This window comes from Passer domesticus, chromosome 7 (genome assembly GCF_036417665.1).
Source record: "Passer domesticus isolate bPasDom1 chromosome 7, bPasDom1.hap1, whole genome shotgun sequence".
In the NCBI taxonomy this organism is placed as follows: domain Eukaryota; kingdom Metazoa; phylum Chordata; class Aves; order Passeriformes; family Passeridae; genus Passer; species Passer domesticus.
In genome coordinates this window covers 41,235,949-41,256,467 of record NC_087480.1, presented here as the reverse complement: position 1 = coordinate 41,256,467, position 20,519 = coordinate 41,235,949, and the positions used below count along the sequence as shown (strand labels likewise).

Sequence of the window (20,519 nt, the reverse complement as noted above, 5' to 3'; positions counted from 1 at the left end):
GGTTCAGCCACCTGGCAGTCCAGAGCAGGGGAACTGAACTGAAGGTTCATAGAGACAGTGACAAAAGTAGGACAACATCCATGAACAAAGCCTGAGCAGCTTAACTCACACTAATGGAAAAAGGGATTTGAGTCGCTAAAATCTGTTACATTGAACTGAGATGAAAATATAACTCTAAGTATTTCTGGGCTTCTGGTAACAGTGCTGGGAGAGAGGAGAAATAATGCCTACTGTACTCCTGTTCTGGAGGACTTTACCCTCCTATTTTTTAATAAGACAGATGTTATTTTCAGTCTAAATATTTACTTTTTTTTTTTTTTTGTATGCAAACTCAAGAAAAAGTTGAAATCTGGTTGTAGGTTTAAACACTTCACACACACATACACATACTATGCCCCTGCTCCCATATTTCTCCAAATATGTTTCTCTCAGCACAGATGTGCTCTCACAGAAAACAACAGCAAACAGCTACACAGAAAGAAACCTTTTTTGTTCTTTAAAAAAAATTAAACATAATATAGACTCTTTCTAAGAGATCAATATAAAACAGATATTACATAACAATTAATCATATGCTGTATGTGAAAGGGCAAAATGTAGATCCTATTCAGATTTGTAACAATGTAAAAGAAAAACCAGAAAATATTGCTGTTTCTCTGTTCCTAAGTACCACAGAAGAATCTGCCATTTTTCTGTAATGGAACAGCATGGAATAATATGAATAATTTGAATTTCAGGAGCTTGTTTCTATCTGAGCAGTCTCATTTCATAACCAAGTCAGATGAGCTCTACCATTCTCACTGGAATGAGAGTCACGCAGGTTCCTTCTCATTTTATGGATGAAATTATTGAAAAAGAAACATGGTGACTTTCCTGGTGCAATGCAGAATACTGTCTAAAGAAGAAATGGCCCCCCGGTCTGTGGCCATCTTGTGTGCATTAACCTCTAGGCTTTCCAGCACACATGAAAATGAATTTCCTGACTATTCAATTTTTTTCTTTTCTCAGTTGCAGGATAACAGTAATACTTCTGAAGATATTAGCATTATTTATATTAGATAGGAGGTGTTTTTTTAACAGTTTTTTTAAGTTCATGGTTAATTCCCTCTGGGGCAAATTCTGCCTGTGCTTTACAATACTCAATTTATGCTGCCATCAGTAGCACTTCCATGGGTTGATCTGTCTGGACTGGCAGGAGGATGAGGGGCAGGGAATGGGAAAACCCACAGGCTTACCTGCTCACTTCAGGAAATGGAGGTACACCCAATCCCTTGCCCTTCTTCTGGCCTCCCGTGAAAGCTCATCTGAGTACAAGCACCACACACTAAAAGACATTTATTCCTTCTGCTTCATTTGAGCTGTGGCAAAGCTGATGGAAACTGTCATATTATCCTTGGAGAAAATTAAGGATCTCCTGGGAAAAGCAGAATTTTACTATTTTAGTCTACCTTTATCAACCCCTGCATAAAGAAAAAAAACCAAACCAAAACCCTAGTGGTTTATTTTGTTTTTTTTTAATACATTGACTAAAAAGTTGTGTTGAATTCAGATAAGCCTTTTCTCTGAGCAGTGAGTGACCCCGAGCTACACACAGTCCATGGCAAAGAGGCACCTAAGAACTCCTCTCCTTCTCTTTCCCTTCTCCTTGTGGCTCAGCACAGAATTCAGTGATACAAATGCTAGAGCCAAACTGCAGTGGTTGTGACAGCTGTGGGGGAAGGGTGGCCAGCCCTGTGGCTGCACTCCTCACCTGCTCCTGTGGGGAGAGGGTGCCTGGCAAGCACACAGATGGTTCCTACAGAAGGTCACCAGAAGTGGTCATGCACACCCGACTTATTTCTGCACAGTATTCATTGAGTCAAAATGCTTCTGAGCCTCTCTCTCCCCCTCTTAATAGAACTTTTATCATGTTTTTAAATCTTTGCCAATTTCAACGTGGCTGATTTAATTTCACTCAAAAGAAGTGTGGGAGCAGCAGTCTTGGTTGCCCTGGATAAACACTGGACTGCATGCTGCTTGTGTTTGACTATGTCAGCTGTGAGCCCTCGAAGTATCAAGTCCTTCCAGGCAAGACATAAATCTTGTCAATGAAAAGGGCACATTATCTGCTTCTCAGCTGTTTCTTTTCCAAAAAGCTACCTGATCTATAAGATAAATATTCAAGATGGTTATTTAAAAGAAAAAAAATAGTAAAGCCAGAACACTTTTTTCTGATGTATTGAACGTTTATGAAAAATCATAGACACTGGGGATCTGTGCTCATGGTGTGTCTCAGGTCAGTCTAGAAATGCAGTAGTGCAGGAAAAGGATTTTTAAAGGGGAAAAGAACTTAATAATACTTTGGCTGTAATATAATTTTTACCTTCTGAGCCAGTCCCTCGCAGTGAAGCTACAGATTAACTCCTAAGACAACTGGGTGCAGCTTTCCCGGGTTAACCAAGCTGGAACAGGGTCAGTCCAAGTGTGGGATTATGAAGAGTGTCATATTGACCTGGGATCTTTATTCTCTAAAGATCTTCTTGTTCCCAGGTATCTTCATACTGAAAAGTGTGAAGAAATCAAATTGATTACTAGCCAAAAGGGAACAGATAAAAGTAATGGATTTATTATTTTGCTATGAATCTAGTGACTCTCTTTTATATCTTCAACTTCTGTAGGTGTTGAATTTTAATTTTGGTATTGTTGATACCATTTCAAGGTGATCTCAGCTGTGTATGGGTAAGCTGATACCCAGCACTGTTGGCCTTGCACTATCCCAAATCCCAAAACAGCCCCAACACAGAGCCCTACCTTTCTCTGTAATTCATCTGTTTCTCACAAAACTCCTCCATAACCACCTAGGAGTTTCTCAGAGCACCATGTGTACATTTGTCAGCTTCTTACCCTGTGATCTGTCACCTCCAGCAATTTCTGATGCCATATTCAGGAGTTTCTCAGGCCATGCTCTGTGAGGTGTGTCCCATCCCCTGACCGCAGCTCTGGCACTCAGTGGCACAGCCACAGCCTGGGAGAGAAACGTGTGCATTCTGCTAGGACTAAACCAGATCACCACGGTATGCAAAAGGTGAAAATACCAATGTTTCTACATTGATGGGATACCCCTTTTCAATGCTGCTTAGTTCCTGACCACTTATGGAATGACTTACTGAAAGAAGAGAATGCAAGAGAGTTAAATAAGAGCTTGAAAGGGACATGAGGAATTTTGTGACAGCCTAAGGAACTGGAGGCCACTGCAGGAAGCTGGTCCAGTGAATTATGGGTTCAGAGCTGATAAAACAAAACTTTGAGTTGAGAAATGTATAGTTTAGGAGAAATGTCTTCAAATGAGGAGGAATGGAAAACTAAATAAAACCATGATAATCATAGGAACTGTACATTACTTGTATTAGATTTGGATAGGTCCTCAGAGGAAAACAAAAACATCTTGGTGTAAAAAAGATCAGCCACAATAGCAAAGTGGACAGTCCTGGAAGTGTATGGGCCTTTTTAATGTGCAATTTTGGAAAACCAAGCCTTGCATATATGATTTGTTGCATTTTTGTTATAGAAGGTTTTATCCAGTTTTTATGATTTTAGGATTAATAAACATTATCCAAGTCAAGCATAAAATGAGCAGCACCTCATTCAGCACATTCACTGGAGTTTCCAGTGTATTTATCATTTTCTTCTGGGAGCATGGATATAGCAATGATTAGAAAACAATATGGCAGGAAACTCTTGATGTTAAACATTTGAGTTATGTATTACAGATTGTCTCAAATTCTCTGACTTTTCAGACTTAAATATTTTCAAAGTTTTTCTGAAGCTTTTGGTGTATTTTCTGCTAAATATGTATAAGCAAGACAGAGGATTCATGGAGGACTCTGGTCTTCTGTTATTGTTTAAACACTGATGTTTAAGGCTTAAATTTACATAGAAAAAAAATCATTCTACATCAAAACTAAGGTGTTGCATGTTTATTTACAGACCAAGCTCCAGTAGTAATGTGTATTTGTCATGGAAACTGATTTGAGTTTAATTCTAGTCTCTCTTTTGCACTAGGAAAATGTGAGTCTCATTTTACTTGTCTCTGTTTTCAATTATAATTTGACAAAAGAAATAACCACATTACCTATTTGATTTGCCAGAACTTTATCCCAGCACCACCTGTTGAGCCCTCGGCACTTGAATTCTGACATAGAGCAGAGAACAAAATTATGCAGTTGGCATTCTAACCAGCAAGGATGCCAACAAAAGCATAATATAGCCTTTGTACTCAAAGCACAACAAAACATATATTAAGCTACCAACTGCAAAGGTTTAAGCAAGCCACATTTAATTATACATGAACATATCTTTCAAAAAAATACCTCAGTAGAAAAAATGCTATGGAAGTTAGAAAGAACCCTTTTGGTTTGCTTTGGTAAATATTGCAAGCTTAAAATAAATAAAGTTTCACAATACCATATAGATTTACATCAGAGATGGCAAGAAGACAGCCAACTGGTTTATTCAAATAGATGGGTTCAACACTATCAGCTTCCCAGCTTAAACAAAACGCCCCATGTTCACTTCTGGCAGGAGATCTGACCTGGTGCTGCCCTGGTATCCCAGGAAGGTGGAAGAAGAGGCTCCCAGCACTTGTCTGGATCCAGACCTCTCTTCTGCAAGTAACTGGGACCAAAACAGAAAGGATCATCTGTGTCACTGATGGATGTTTCTGAAAGCAGCATTTTGCCACACAAATATTCACAAGTGCTTCCTTGGCTCTCCTGGCCTGAGCTCTGCATGGAAGAGTGATGGAAGCTGAAGGAGGCAGGACAGGTCAGGAGGGAGGAGGCAAAGCTCTGCTCCCCAGTTCTGCAGAGGTCTGCACAGGGGCTGTGAACCCACAGGGGATGTGCACACTCAGATGGGCTACCAGTAGTTCTAGCAGTGATGTTAGAGCTTCCAGAATTTATTAAAAGATATGAGTCAAATCACTGCACACTTTTTAAGGGACCATTAAAAAATACTGGTGATAGTGACAATTCTCAGATTTTTGTTGCCTCCCCCAATAAGCCTACAAGAGATTTAACTGAAAAAAACCCCCAATTAATTTTGTAAACAAGGGAACAAACCAGCCATAAATCACAAAGTAATGGAAAGATTTTACTTACTGTGCTAACTTTTGAATCCTGAGCTACTTAAGTAATCCCTTCCACAGTGGGCTCATGCAAGCCTAAATGGAGGAGATCCCCCAGATACAAAGCTGTGTTGCCTGACTCCTGAATGTTATTATATGCAACCCAGAAAGTTCAGTGAGAACGTCCTTGGATAGAAAGTGGAACATTTCCTATTGTGTTCAGAAAAGTGGAGAACATTTTGCCCGGATTGCTTTCTTACCAATACATTGCAGCAATCAGCACTAAGCAGAACTTGCAGAATTTCCATCTTTGGAGGGTTCAACTGGACTGGTCACAGCATGAGCAACCTGAAGTAATGACACCTGTGTTAAGAAGGGGATTGGACCACCCAGAGAAGTTTTTTTCAACCTAAATTATCTAAAATTGACCTAAAGAAATCACAAAGGTTTCCCATACTGTTATTAAGTTTTAAAGAAATGCAATTTTGGTCTTATTTTTAAATATTTGAATGACATATTTACTATTTATAATAGCTTCTAAAACATATATTAAACATATATTTTGTAATTGGGTATGCAAATACACTTTGATTTTTTTTAAATTTTTTTTTTACTTCAGGGATTGATTAAATAGAAGCACATTTGTAAATGGTCCCATAAGTATATTGGGTGCCTGTGGCATCATTCCAATCAGTTGATGAAAGTGCTTGCCTAAAACTCTAAAATGGGGGCTTGAAACTTACCCCAATATCCTTAATTCTTCTGTGCTGAAAATGTAACCTGACAATTGTTAATGAGAAAACCTTTCCTTCAAATTTGTAACAGAAACTGTAAAACACTTTCTAAGAGACAGACCATATTTAGGAAAGCCAAATCTAGTTGATCTCTCCTTCTCAATTGCAAATATCTCTTGTGGTAACCACATTTCATTCAGGAGAGTAAGGCTACAGGAAGTACACATATGACAGATAGTCTGGCATCATCCACTTCTGGATTTCTCAGATGTCTAACAGCCAAGAAAATGTTCCATCCTTTTAATTTCTTTCAAATAGCTAATCCTTTGTAGTATTTATTCTAAATGAAAGCTTCAGATGGAGTATCTGGATAGTGTTTGAAAAGGGCATCAAAGAACTCTCCTGTAATAGAATCCAGCATCTCCTAATTTCTCCCTTGTTGGGAATAGCTACAAATGCTTAAATTGCAATGTGGATGGAGCCTCAAGTTTTAAAACCATAAACTACTTAGAAAACTCACTCCAGAAATGCACTGTGTGGTTTACTGCCTTCCACAATCTTTCTAGCATTCCTGGCACTTTGCTGCCTCACTATAGCCTTCAAAGCCACAGGAAACACTGGAACACTTCCTTGCCCAGCAGACACACAGGAGAGCAGCAGGTGGATTGATGAGCAGACTGAGCTTGACAAGTGGCTTTTTCACCCCTGACTGCTGTTGTGAATTTAATGAACTCACCCTGAATATTTGAAGCAAGCATTTTAGCTTGACATGGAATTCTTCCATGTAAAACAGATATAAAATGTATGAAACTCTACAAATGACCTGTACAAAAGGCAGCACCTTTTCAGGCAATTGTTAAAAGTCTGCTCTGAGTAACTCAAATGCCTCAGATATTGCTTAGCTTCTTTTTCACAAGGCAGGTAATTTCTATTAATGCCTTGTATAATCATATAAAGTGGGATTCACTATTGAATTTAATTCCACTTAATTCTGGACCATTTGGGAAGCATTAATGGTTCTGGAATGAAATGTCAATGGTTCTTTCATTAGTTTAGTGTTTTGTGTCTGCAGCACTGCTGCAAGGGAATGCCCTCACTTTGCATCATGTTTTCTTATTTGAGTATTCTGATAGTGCACACCCCCACCCCCTTCAGAAACCACTGACCCTAGGGATCCTTTCACTTTAAGCTGAGTTTACCTGTCACTGAAGGTGACTGAGGTCAGCTGGCTTAAAATGACTGATCTATAACCCACACTTCCTGAAGAGATAATTTAAATCCAAAGAGAGAGTCTCATAAATTCCCAGGGAGATCTTAGTATCATAAAAATAGACTTGACACCACTCCAAAGTTTAGCCTCTGCCTTGACAAAGAGGAATCTAAGTCAGCTCTGGAGCAGATCCTTCACAGGAGATACTTCTCAAAGTTCTCCTCAGCAGTCTGTGTCTTCCTTATCTCTTGGCAGCTTGTCACTGATCCCTCTGCCAGCTTTCACTGATAGTGAGATACTGCAGCTGATGATGGTGGGGGAGAAAATTAACTTCTCTGTATCTTCTCCTTGACATAATTATTTGTGCAGAAACTTCTGCAGAACTGTGCTCAGGGTGATGCAGGGCACAGACAAGTATTTGTATAGGAAAATCCTACCACACTGAATAGAATTCTATAGAAACAGCTTCAGGAGTTTATTGTAGTTGTAGAATGAATCTTGGTATATTTTTTTGAATGACCAATTAAAGATCTACACCAAGAGCAACATTTGCTATTACATTCTGTGGAGTTTTTGCTGGAACTCGTCCTGTTCTGCTTCCTGCCTGTCATAATCACATTGTTCCTTCTGCAACCTGAGCCCTTGACTGCTCTGGAAACTGCTTGAGATTTACCCAGTACCGCTTCCCAACACGAAGTGATTTCCTGTCTCAAATGACTAAACTGTTGCATTGAGCAGAGAAGGACTCTAATTTCACTGTCACCCTCTGAGCTGGCAAGATGATTTATCCGTTTGTTTATGTGCCGAAGGCTGCCTGTGAGCAGCAGGCTTTGGGAAGGGGCACGAAGGCAGGTGATGATTTCATTTGGCAGCACCTAATACTGCCTGCTTTCATTGGCACCTCCCCATGTAGGCAGCTATGCAGACCAGGCAGCATAACAAACAGTCATGAAATTACCATAAATTGTCTTCAAAGAATTCCCTTGATTCCTGATTGTCTTAAGACACATAAACACATTTTACCACAGTGATATTGCCCATTACAAAGGAATAGCCAATGCACAAGGAACTTCTTCCATTATATGGCAGTAAACCCAAACCACTATGGCTCTTGCCAAACTTGTTCAAAGTTTACATGGATTTGGTTTGATGAACGTGGTGGAAAATTATATCCAATATTGCCCATACACCTCCTTAAATCTCAGCAGTGCTTCTTTCAGCTTTTAAGACAGATTTCTAAATTCTGTTTTATTTGGATTATAATGTTTAAAAAATAGACCACATTAAATGCAAAATCATTTTAGCTCTGTAAAATGTGGCTCTTCATGATGCTTTTTTTTCCCTAATTGGAAACAATAGTTAGTGATTTGTGCTCTGCTTTTCTTGGATGCTGCTGTTCTGTGTTTATCTGTTGCCTCTCAGGGCAATTGCTCCTCACATGCTATTGACATAAATCATCTTGTGATGGAGCTGGAGATGGCACGATGCTATACCAAAGGTAACTGGTACAGCGGCAAAAACCATGGGGCTTGTCCTGTCTCACCCAACTTCATTAAATTTCTGTGGGCTGGAATTTGAGTGAAATCAACAGGGTATTCTGATGGACTTTTTAATGGACTATGGATGTTATTGACAACAAACTATTTAGTAATGGAAAGGCTCCTCCTTCACCTCAAGTTTCAGCATTATACAGGAGGAGTAGGTAGCATGGCCTACTAATAAAAACTAATAAAACCTAATAAAACTAATAAAACTTCAGCTTTCTTACATGTCATTGGAAACAATTGAACCAGAAATATTTTGTCAGAAGGAAAGTTTGCAGACAGCAAGCTAAAATACTTGCTTGCCTGTCTTTGGCACTTCTAGTATTTAAACGTGGGGCATTCCAGGACTGTCGATACGTACAGGACTCTTACCAGGAGTTATAAGCAGAGATCAATAGTTCTTCCTACAGCAGGTCATCAGGCACATAACTTACTGAAATGGAAGGCTCAGTGCTTTTGACCTCCCTCTTACCTCAACAAATAAATCTGGGGCAGGGCGAGCATATTGCTGGGGGTCTTCTGAAAGTCCCTCCATTAAGCAGAGCCCCTTGAGGAAAGAATTAATTTGTTTATCGGGGCTTGGCACTGTTTGCAGACGAAGCATGAGGAAGCCTCTGCTAATAGATGGTTGCATTCACAGAGGATCTGGGCTCTGCTCTGCTCCCTGGGGTAGATGTCTGCTACCCTTGTGGGCCAAATTAGACGGGGAAAGCTAAGTAGGTGTCTTAATACACGGTGTAACATTCAAGAGAATTTACCTCCGATGGGGAAACTTTCCCTCCTAAAGCGCCCCTTCCTTGTGATGATCTTTTGGAGGGCCAGCACACCCTGGTGCTCAGCAGCACAACGGCAAAGCAGCCATAGGTGCTGCAGCTTTACATCGGGAATTCAGCATCTCCCGCCTCCGCCGTGACGCCACGGCTCCGGCCAAAGCCGCGCTTCCCCAGCTCTGCGCAGGTACGGGGAGCACACCCGCCCTGGCCCAGCGGCGCCTTCCATCCGCTGCATTCGGGCCGCTCGAGCTGGCCCGGTCCCTGCGGCGCAGCGCGGCTCCCGCGGGGCCGGGCCGGGCCGGGCCGGTTCCATCCCTTCCCTTCCCATCCCTTCCCGTCCCGCTGCGGGAGCGCAGGCGGGGCTGGGAGCGCTGCGGCCGGCAGGGGGCGCTGCCGGCCCGCGCGCCCCGGCTCGGCCCCCTCAGGAAGGGAATGGGGAATGGGGAATGGGAATGGGGAATGGGGAATGGCCGCGGCCCCTTCTCTCATCCAGCGCGGAGACACACGAGCACCTGGACGTTAGCTCCCGATGAAGAAAAGGTATTGAAGAAATAAAGCTTAGAAGGATCCCGAGCTACAATTTCTATAAGATGTTCAAAAAGACCTGTCCCAGGAAGATTTTCATTATTGATTTTTGCCCAAAATGAACTGCCCTTCTTGGGTTTTCTACAGTTCGTGACTGGCCACGGGTTGCCCAAAAAAGACACTAAATTCAAATATATTTTTCCCCTCAGATTTTTTTTTTCCTCCTTCAGCTCAGAACTTTTATTTTTGTTTGCTTTCAAAACGTGCTGATCTTCCCATTCTCCCTTCTCTATTTTCCCAAATGACTTATTTCTTTGTTTCCTGCCGTGCTTTTGTCAGTTTCTGGGGGACAGGAGGGTTGAAGAGGGAGGGACCATTTTTCCGGAGCTGGACACAGTGTTTTTGCTACTTTGGTTATTAAGAGCTGTGAGAAATCCCTTCAGCCCACAGCATCTCCCAGTCCCTGATTTAGCAGCTCCTGGGGGTCCTGGGTGCTTTCTGTCACAGATACCTCTGGGTACATTTATAATATTTTCGTATTCTTTGATTCCTTAATATGAAATAAACAGAACCAACCATTTAGGTCCATCTTTCTATGCTTAAAGAATCATGAAATACGACTTTTTGTATGGCTTTTCTCCTCTGGATGGCAGTAACTCCTGCTTAAACATTCGTGACCTGTGACTGCAATATCCTGCAGCAAGGGATTTCCTTTTGTTTGTCAGTGTGCTATCCAAAAGAAACATTTAATTTCATTCTTTCTATGTTTTCTTAAAATCTAAATTTGAAAGCTAAGTAAGCTTTCAAAGAAATAATCTGTTTAATGTAAAAATCTAATTGTACAGGTCCTATGTATAAAAGCAGAATAGGAATCAGAAGAAAGGAATTGGTGCTGCAGATTAGCATTTACTTGCATCCAACTGCCTGTTTCATAAAAAATTCCTGATGATGTTGAGAAAATCAAGTTCCTTGACATTAAGTAATGAAACAATACCAAAAAGACAGAAATGTCCTGACCTGAGAGCGTACCAGAACATCTGCCTCTTTAAAATGCTCTCATTGTAACAGCACATCTGGATTTCTTACTATTCGTTACAACATGAAATTTTAAGAGAGAAAATACACCTAGTAAAGGTGATTTACAAAGACCCACTGTGCATTTATTCAAGTTAAACAAGAGGTGTGAGCAGGAATTAAGCCCTCCTCCCGTCACATCTGAGCAAGTAACACTTCTTCAGTAGCAGAGCTGGACATACATGTAGGACCTGTCTCCTCACCAGCCAGGACTAACTCCATTGCCTTGTTTTACTGCTGGTGCAAATGAGGCAGTTGAGAGCAGCAGTTTTCAAAGATCACTGCCTGTGTTTATGCGAGTGAATCTGCATGTCCTGCTGATTGTGGCCAGCTGAGATCTGTCCTTCAGAGCAAGAAGCCAGATTTCTGGGGTGCTGGAAGGCAGTGCTCCCCAGCTCCTGCTCAGCAGCAGCAGCATATGGAACTTCTGTTTCCATATATGTATAATTCTATCAGACAGCACATTGCTGATTTCAGTTGTGTTGTCAGTTCCTGGTCTGTGGACTGAGATGGCCAATGGGCCTCTGATTTTAGTAAGTGGGTGTTTTTCTACCAGGAGATTAGTGCTACCAATTCCTTGGAAAACCTTATCTGTTTTCATATGGAGAAAAAACCCTTAACTCCTACAATTAAGAAAAATGTTTCTGCCCACATATTTTTCAGTAGAAAGAAGCAAATTTGGCAAGTTTACATTAATATCTCCAGAGTCAAGACATTGTTTATATTTTCCCTCAAAATTGCTAATGGTCAGGAAAACTAACTTACCTTAGAAAGCTCCATTTCTACAACTATTGTCCCAATCTTCAACAGCCCTGTGAGGTGCTGCCCATTTGCTTTTCCTGCTACATCTGAATGAGGGAAGCAAGCCAGTTCTGTGGTACACGAGCCAATCCCATAAAAGTTTCTACCCAAGCATTGGAAGCCCTCTGTGGTGACAAGAACATGAGTCCAGCACTGGAAATGGAGTGCTTTGGGAAGACATCTTGTCTCCTGAGTTTCTTCAACACACAGGGGAGCAAACTTTGTTACTGTCCTTCTGGAAAAGAGTGGCACCTACCTGGTGACACTCCACAGTGCAGAGGGAAATGGAATCACAGACAATCCATGTCTGGACAGCTTTGTTCAGGTAATTTTCTTGAGGGGTGGAGCAGAGATGCTCATGAAGCTTTCAAGCTTGAAGGTATCAGTGGGAGATTAACTTCAAATTACTCCAAGCAAGTGACCTGGGCTCTTTTTTTAGAATGGAAGGAGACCTGAAAAATAATGAAGTGGGTGCAGCTAGAAAGGTGATTTTACAATTTGCTGCAAAGCTGAATTTTCAGCCTTTCAAAAGACAAGCAAAAGTAGATAAATTGTGTTACTCTGGTTTTACTGCAGGTCCACACCTTTGAGATCCCCAGAATTGCTGAAAAATTTTCTCTGAAGACTTCATTAAGTTCTGGCCTTGACACCAATTTGTCAGCAAAAGATAAAGCATGTTGAGAAGCCATCCCAAGAGGTTCCTCCTTAGCACATTTGTGAAGGCCTGTTGCTGCTCATACTGACTTCTGAGCTCAGGGTAAAAGAAATAGCAAAAAGAGGGACAGCCCCCACCCATGAAACAAGTAAAGGGGAAGTACGTGACTGGTGGCATGCTTTCTGTCCTGTTAAACACTGCTCTCTCCCACTGCAGTGCCCGAGTTTGCCTCTGTTCACCATGGTAAAAGAAGGACAGGCATTGTAAAAAAAATGAAAATGGATTAAATGGTCAGCTGCAGATTCATTTTCACTGTGTAATTTTCTAAGTATAAGCTTTGTCCAGGATGTGGGAGGACAGCTTCTGCCATGCAACAGTGGCCTACCAAATACCTCTCTCAGCCGTGTGAACAATTTGAGCAGCATTCTGCATGGTCTCTTTTTGAAAAAGATGTAATTCATAAACCCTCCCTTTCCCTTAGCTCTAACAAATATCTGTACCAGTTTCCTAGATGGTGATGTGTACACATGGCATAGTAGAAATACAGAAAAAACACATGCAGCACTGCACGTTTCAAAAACCTGTATTCTTAATCTCCCTGATATATCAAAATGGAGTCTGATGGAAAACCAAGATGCTTTCCTGTGGGGTGCTGGGGGCCACTGTGACAGCTGAGGTCAGGAGAGGAGAAAGCATGCAAGAACATTTCTGGCTGAGTTCCAGAATACAGAGATTTCAAGTTTCTTGTCAGGACAGAAGAGCACTGTGCACTTGTATTTCTAGCTGTTGGCACTCCAGCTATACCCAGCTAGTCAGAAGGATTGGTTATAGCTAGAGCTCAGTTTGAAAGGAGATTTCAAACAGATTAAAAATTCCTATTCAGTGCAAGCTTCTAAATTAAGTGAAACTCACTGAAAGATTGGTTTCTTTCTGAATCCTGAATAATTCTTTACATTGTGATCAGGGAATGAGGTTAGTTTGGACTCTCAATATAGAAACACATGTATGGGATTTATGCTAGCACTCATAATGCCCAGAATTACAGAACTGTCAACAGTTTGTCAAGAAAAACACTCACTTTGGACTTTTCAAAAAGAAAAACAACTTAAAAATCTGTTTGGGACAGCATCCCTGTCTCTCAGACTTGAGACATCTTTCAACTGTAGGAGCACAAATGTAAATGCAAGATGACCTGCACTGTGTGCAAGGCATGTGAAGTTTTTCTGAAATGCCTCCTTCTATTTCCCTAAACTAATTAGCACGTGCAACCTTTCAGCAAGGCTTTCTTGCTTTCTCATGCAAATGCAGTAGCAGGAGTGCATGGCACAGCACAGCCCAGAATGAGGGCAGGGTTGCCCTTTAGGGTCCCTTCTAGAACTTGCTTTCTGTACATGCTGTGTGAAGCTCCTGCAGTGCTACATGAACGGACAGCACCAATAAACTCCAGCATAGTTACCACTGCTTTCAGGTTTGATTTACCTGAGCAAGGTCTCCTTGGCTTGTCTTTCTGTGTAGCATCAACTGCTGCTTCGACCTGTGGGAAACCAAAGGGAGAAAGTTTTCTGTGTGGGTTATACACTTTTTTTTTTTTTCAAAAGAACTGTTGTATAAAACCCCCTATGCTTTCTGTGTTGCTGGAGTTGCCTGAGGCAGCTCTGCCATTGTTGATAATACATTAAGCACTATACATCAGCATGCCAGAGAAAAAGATTTCCCAGGATCAGCTATGCCCTTTGTAGAGCAGTAAGCAAGAATGACTAAGGTATAAAAGGGCATACTGTGGTGAAGCTTTTATGTGAGTGGGGACTGCAGGGGCAGAGAAGACATTAATGCCTTCTGCAAGCCATGAAGAAATTAGCAAGAAGTATAAATGGGAAATCAAAGACAAGTAGAACAGTCAACATCCAAAAAATCACCTGGACAACAGAGGTGAGTGATCGAGAAGCAAGAATCCTGCTTTCATGTGATGGCCCAACTGGCTGCAGAGATGGGGTTTGGCATCCATGGGCTCCTTCCTGCTGACACTGCTGAATCAGACGAATTTATTGCAGAACAATCTGAGCAATATCTTGAATCTTCATCCCCAGTTTTGCATAACTAAACCACAATGGTTCAATGGTCAGGACTGTAAGTGAAAAGCAAGGATAGAGTCAGTTTGCAGGAAGCAGGTATCCTGTGACAGAGGACTAAGTTGTCTTTAAGCTGATATATAAACTGGTTCCTTTGCAAATCAGCAGAATGCAATATCCAGCTGCTGTAGCCTCCCCAAGTGTACTGTGTGCATCTGCACTTTTTGCTTGATTTCCTCTGCCCTGTCCCCTGCTGTACTCTGTGAACCTTCCTAAGGTTACAAAGGATCTTCCAAGTTACAGAATTATCCCTGATAAAATTGATACCATAGTGGTGCTTTTTAATGAAGCTATTAGTAAACCCAGATATTCCACAGTTCTTGCGTGTTCCAGCCAACTCTTCACGACTGAGACAGATGTATTTGATAAAATAAAAACCCAAACAACCTCCCCCTTCCCTGCTCCCCCACCCCCCCAAAAAAAACCAAAAACCCCAGGCCTATAATTATTCCACTAGCAGCAGACTGGCTGGTTCAGTAGCCCAAAGACATGAGGATACAGAACTTTGCACAAGCAAATCTGCCCATCGTCTTTGAAGTTACAAACTTTGCACTGGCAGTTGTTAAAATCTATTTCTCAGTGAGTTTTGGAGGCTCACCAGCATGCCTTTGTAGAACTTCTTGCTTACAGGAAAGCTTCACTTACTTGAGGGTAATCAGCACATCACCTTCTCCTTTTCACATTGTTTACATTTTTACAAAATAACTTATCCCAGTATCATTCCATCAAATTTTGAAAGCCTGTAATTGCTCCTGTCTCCAGTACAGCAATATCCCCTCAATGATCCCTCCCCCTCAGAGAAGAGCAAGTAACAGGGAGTTTTGAGTTGCACCCCAGTGCATTTGAAAGGCCAGAAAGTGCCCAGGTATGTAGAGACTGCCAAGGTTGGCTAAGGGAAGTGCCACCCCTTTGCTTCAATAATCACTCAGCTTAAGGGGGTAGGGGCTGCTAGGGCAACCCAGGGCCATCCATCAAATCCTTTCTGAAAGGTATCTGAGAGCTAATCTGCATTTTACACAGCAGCTGCAAAAAGGAGCAGTGATGTTAAATCATGGATCAGCAAGTCACTAATGTATCTAGCAAACACTTCCCTTAGATTTTTCTCCAAGATTAAAGGCTTTCCTTTGGTCATCTTTCTTGGAAATACAGAGAAAATAATGTAATTTTTGTTAAAGAAATACTCCCTTTTGACTGATGGAAGCTGTTTGCTGCATAAGGAATTGACATTACTTGCTTAATAATAATTAACATGGGAGTTTTTATAAAACATAATGGATTGCATTTGATTTCATATTCTTACATTAATCAAAAGTATCTAGTGGCTAAATAAAATCATCCTCCTCCTCCTCCCTGAATGTGGTCCCCTCCCAAAGCTTGGGAAGAGAAAATTGCAATTGAACATTATGCCAGGGACTTGTCCCCAGTTCAGTTCTGATGGTCTTTTTTCCTCTGTTTCTGCCAGAGTGAGATGGTTCACTGCAGGGAGCACCTGAGAGGCCTTCAAAGGAGCTGCAGGGCTGGAGAAGAGCAGCTCAGAGCACTCTGCCTTGCTCACATCACCACAACAGCTACAGAGGGAAAACACTCCTGACATGGCATTCCCTTGGCTGCGTCCTCGGCCACTGTGTGATGGGCAGGAAGAGCAGGAGGTGACACTGGTGATTTCAGGCTTTAACACCCAGCTCTGTGAGGCCAGCTTCCAACAGGTGAGTGAAATGAAGAAAGAATGGGGCTTTTTCATATTGATAAATCCAGCTGATCGTGGGCATTCCTGAAAGCGTGCAAGGCTCTGATAAGAGCTTTATCAAGCACGTATTACATCAACTGGCTGCCATGCTGGCCCTCTGATCAGCTGCTTTTCCTATCAACAGTACCCAGACAATAAGCTCACATCTACTGAGGGAGCACTTCACTGTCAGGGGATGTGCTGTTACAGTCATTCATGCTTGACACCAAGTGTAAAGAAGGACAGCCACACCCCAGGTTTATATACACAAAGATGTTGGGAGAACTGAGGATCTTTAAAAAAGATCCTCTTCAGCTCAAACTTCAGTTCTGTCCATCTGAGAGTCCCTCCATCTTCATAAGCAGCTCACTGGGGAGTCAAGTAACTGTTAATAATTAAACCTGTGAGAAATGTGATTTCCAGATGTGTTTTTAATATAGCATGTAATTAACAACATTAACAAGGTTTATTCAGCTCTAAAAGGACTTTGCAGAAAAGCTTAATGGGAATGTAGAGGACGGAACTCTTAATCTAGAAAAGAAAAAAGGGCCCATGAATATAATTTATTTTGTTACAATGAGACTGAGTTTGCAATTTCTTGGATTAAACTGGAACAGACTTTGAGAGTCTGTCTCTCAAAGATCTAAGTATTCTGAGAGACTTCAAGCATGCAGATTTTCATCACAGGCAATATTAAAATCCTGGCTAAGAATATTCTTTGTCTTGTACTCATATGAATAAGGACTAATTCCACTTAGGAAATACAGTATCTTGATTTAAAAGGAATTAATTTTGACCATCATGAGTGGTAGAAGAATATATGTAATATTGAAAATAGAAGCCAGTCTGCCCATGGAACAGTAAAATATGCTGCTGTCGATATCTGTGCACCTCCTCTGAAAGAGGTGTGATGGTTTTTCCTGAAGCTATAATTGGGATAATTGTATCATTGTCCTTTATAAATTCACATATATTTTTATAAGCAAAGCAAGGGTCGCAATGGTGCCATTAGAAATAATCCCTTAAGAGATTTCTAAAAATATGTCTTGTTTAACTCCAGCGAAGAGTTAACTAAACACTCTACAGAAATTTTTTTCCTCCTAACCAACAATAGATCCCTGTAAGTGTCAAAGTCAGTCATACACAATCAAATGTGCTGGCATAAAAGTAGTCATGCTTTCACTCCTATAAAAAAGTAAATAAATGGTGCCAATAAAGACATGCCAACATGTGAGAATAAACCTTTTGTTTCAGAGCACACATAACCAAAGAACATAGTATAAGCTTTTAAGTTCATTTAGACTCAGGTCTTGGCTGTTTGGGAGTCTTTCTCAGTGACTGGATCACCAGAAGACTATTTGCAGTGATTTTCGTGCACAGATGCCACAAAATAGTGAAAAAGCTTATCTTCCTTGGAGGTGCATTCTTAGTGAGTTGTCACAGGAAGAGAATAGAAGTAAATTTGCGTTAGTCTGTCATTTGCTTGCAGCACTACCCACAGCAGCTAGCACTAGGGAAGATTTGCTTTTCCAAGTCCAAATGCACAGTATCAGGATCAAACTGAATTTTGCTTGCCAGGAATGGACTTATACTTTCCATGTAATAAAAATTACTTGTATCAAAGTGTCAGAAAAGGCTGCACACCATGCAATACCTGGATGGACTTGCCAAATCATCTGAATGACTATTATTAATAGAAAAAAGGTGAATGTAGTGCTTTTAGTAGAGACTTCATTACCTCACAAACTAAGCAACAGTTGTTTCAGAAAATCAAACAAGCCCATGGCTGATTCCTCCAATTTTTTGCCATCTGCATCACTTTAAAATAGTCACATAAAAATGACATATTTGAAAAGTTGTGGTATTTTTTAACAGAAAAATTTAATTCTCATTCAGTGTTCTGTGAACAAAAACTTCAACACTTCTAAGAAATTAAAAAAGAAACTGGTGAGTACATAAGGTTCTTGCTACATCTGTTAGGAAGCAGAAAAAAAAATCACAGAACCCCAGAAACGGGGGGAGTGGAACAAGTAAAGTGGGTATAAGAAAAACCAAAAAGAGCAGTATCCCAAGGACAGGTATATGATGACTATGAGTCACAAGAACTTCTAAAAAACCTCAGAGTGCCTTATAATGACATAATAAGTAAAGGATGGGCTGTACCTTTCTTGTAAAGTATTTCAGAAAGCTCCACTGAACTTTTTCCTCCTGAAACACTTTCTTTCAGGGCCTCCAGGCAAAGAGAATGATCTAAGCTAATATATTTCTCTGCCACTAACACAGGGTGTAAGACATGTTCAGCCTGCAGTGCATTAAGAGTATCTTGTATCCAACTGATATAAAGCAAGTCCTATTTCTCAGAGGACAGAACCCCATGGCTCAGTTGTGAGAGTCAAGATTAAAAGATTTACAGTACACAAAATCATTATAATACTGTCTTACCTGGAGTGTGTGTCCATGGCTTCAGTGATAGGATTCCTGTCTCTGGTATTAATCTCTACTGGTTGGAGCTGTGAGCATTTCTTGTTGAGCTGTTTGGCAAAGACAGGTCTTAGATATTTTAGAAAACAGTAAAATATGTTTGCTTTATAAGTGATATGCTGATTATTAATCTAAATTTTGAAGGATGTCTGTGTCTAATAGTCTCTTATTTTAATATGTGGAGCTGTAAAATAATTTACTGGGGCTCTGGAGGCTTTATTTTCTACCTGGGTATTCTTTGCAGCGCTCTTATCTCCTCTTATCTGTATTGTTATGTGTTCATCCACCTTGTGAACTTCTCCAAAATAATCTAACTCAGTTGGTTTTGACTTTTTTTCAATTTGCAAACCTCTAAATGTTTCCTAGTAAGATTATGAACTCTCTCTGCACTCTGAATTTGAGGTAATGGGTAATAGCATTGCTTTCCTTTGTTACTTTGTAGGGATTGCCTGGAAATGGTCCCTTTGCAGTGCTTACAGGCCAGAGGTTCAAAACAATGTGTAATTTTATGGCCAAAGTCACAACTAGAGTAACTTGGCATAATTCTGCTGATTTCAAAGGAAAAATCTTTTTCTAGCAGCAGTTAGAATAATGGCTAGTTTACTGTACATTAGCTGAGGAACTTTCCCTGCCTTTAGTCCTTCTCTTAGATTTCATTGTGACTAAGACTGAGCTCACTTCAATGCAATTGTATCTCCTTTGTACTCCTTACTTACTACTCAGACCAGAACACATTGAAGAGCCCAAGAGGAATATTAAAAAAAATTATATAGGAAATCTCATCAGAAAATTTCTACAATTTTATTTTATGCTCAGATGTATCCTACATATCTATTTTTTTAAGACAGCTCTTCAGTCAGGTATTGTCTTTCATCACAGTGGCACAGTCTAACACATGAACAACTCTGATAGAAATTATACAGTTAGTAACATAAATTTTTCTTCACTATTCTGATCAAGTACATTTACTGTTAAATTCTTAAGTGAGGTATTTTTGAACAGATTTACACCAGTTGATCATATGCCAATTTTCCGAATATGCTTCAGGCTCTTCAGGAGTGAATGCAAAGGAAATAATGTTCCTGTTTCTTATGAAAAAGAAAAGCACAAATAGTTTGGTAGATATTAAGAAAAGTAACAAATAGGACTGAAATGTTTATAACTAGATATCTTCTCTGAAGATAGAAGTATTTACATTTAAAAGACAAGAAAATCTCTGAAAAATTAGAGAAAAATGGAAAATTGTCTTTTATGCTGTTGCTGTGTAGCTCACTTTGCAGCTCCGTCACATGACAGCGAATAAGTAAAGAAAACTATTATTATGCAAACTGCTCCAGGACAAAAGGGTATTACATATCTCATACAAAAGGGGGTTTCTTTAAAAAGCACAGCACATTCAGTGTTTAGGGTTTGCAGTTGAAATTCATGGCCTCGCTTGCCAATATTATCATGCAGCTGGGTATTATGCTATTGCTTTACTCTGAGGGGAGAAAAAAATCACAATAAACATTTTCAAATGGGCTCCTGTTAAACATTTGTATTCTCTTATGTGACAATATCAGTTTTAATGATTTTTAGTGTTTCTTTAGTGAAAAGGTCACCATAAAGAGTACCACAGAGAATTTGATTGCAAACAGAAAATGCCAAAAAGGTGCTTCTTTTGATTTAAAAAAAATATCACTGGAAAAGAGTATTAGGCCTTATTTTAGTGTTGAGAACTGATGGGATTAATAATTTTTCTCTTCTTTAACAGCTATGAGATA

General features: G+C 40.4%; 1 protein-coding gene across 2 annotated transcripts in view; it reads left to right on the top strand.

Annotated features, from left to right (window-relative positions):
* Nucleotides 1-20,519, top strand: part of ZNF281 (zinc finger protein 281) — a 320,112-nt gene that overhangs the window by 261,409 nt on the left and 38,184 nt on the right. For both annotated transcript variants that reach the window (XM_064427963.1, XM_064427962.1), the window contains one exon: nucleotides 16,012-16,255. The gene's annotated coding sequence lies outside the window, so the exon portion shown is untranslated. The remainder of the gene's footprint in view (nucleotides 1-16,011; nucleotides 16,256-20,519) is intronic.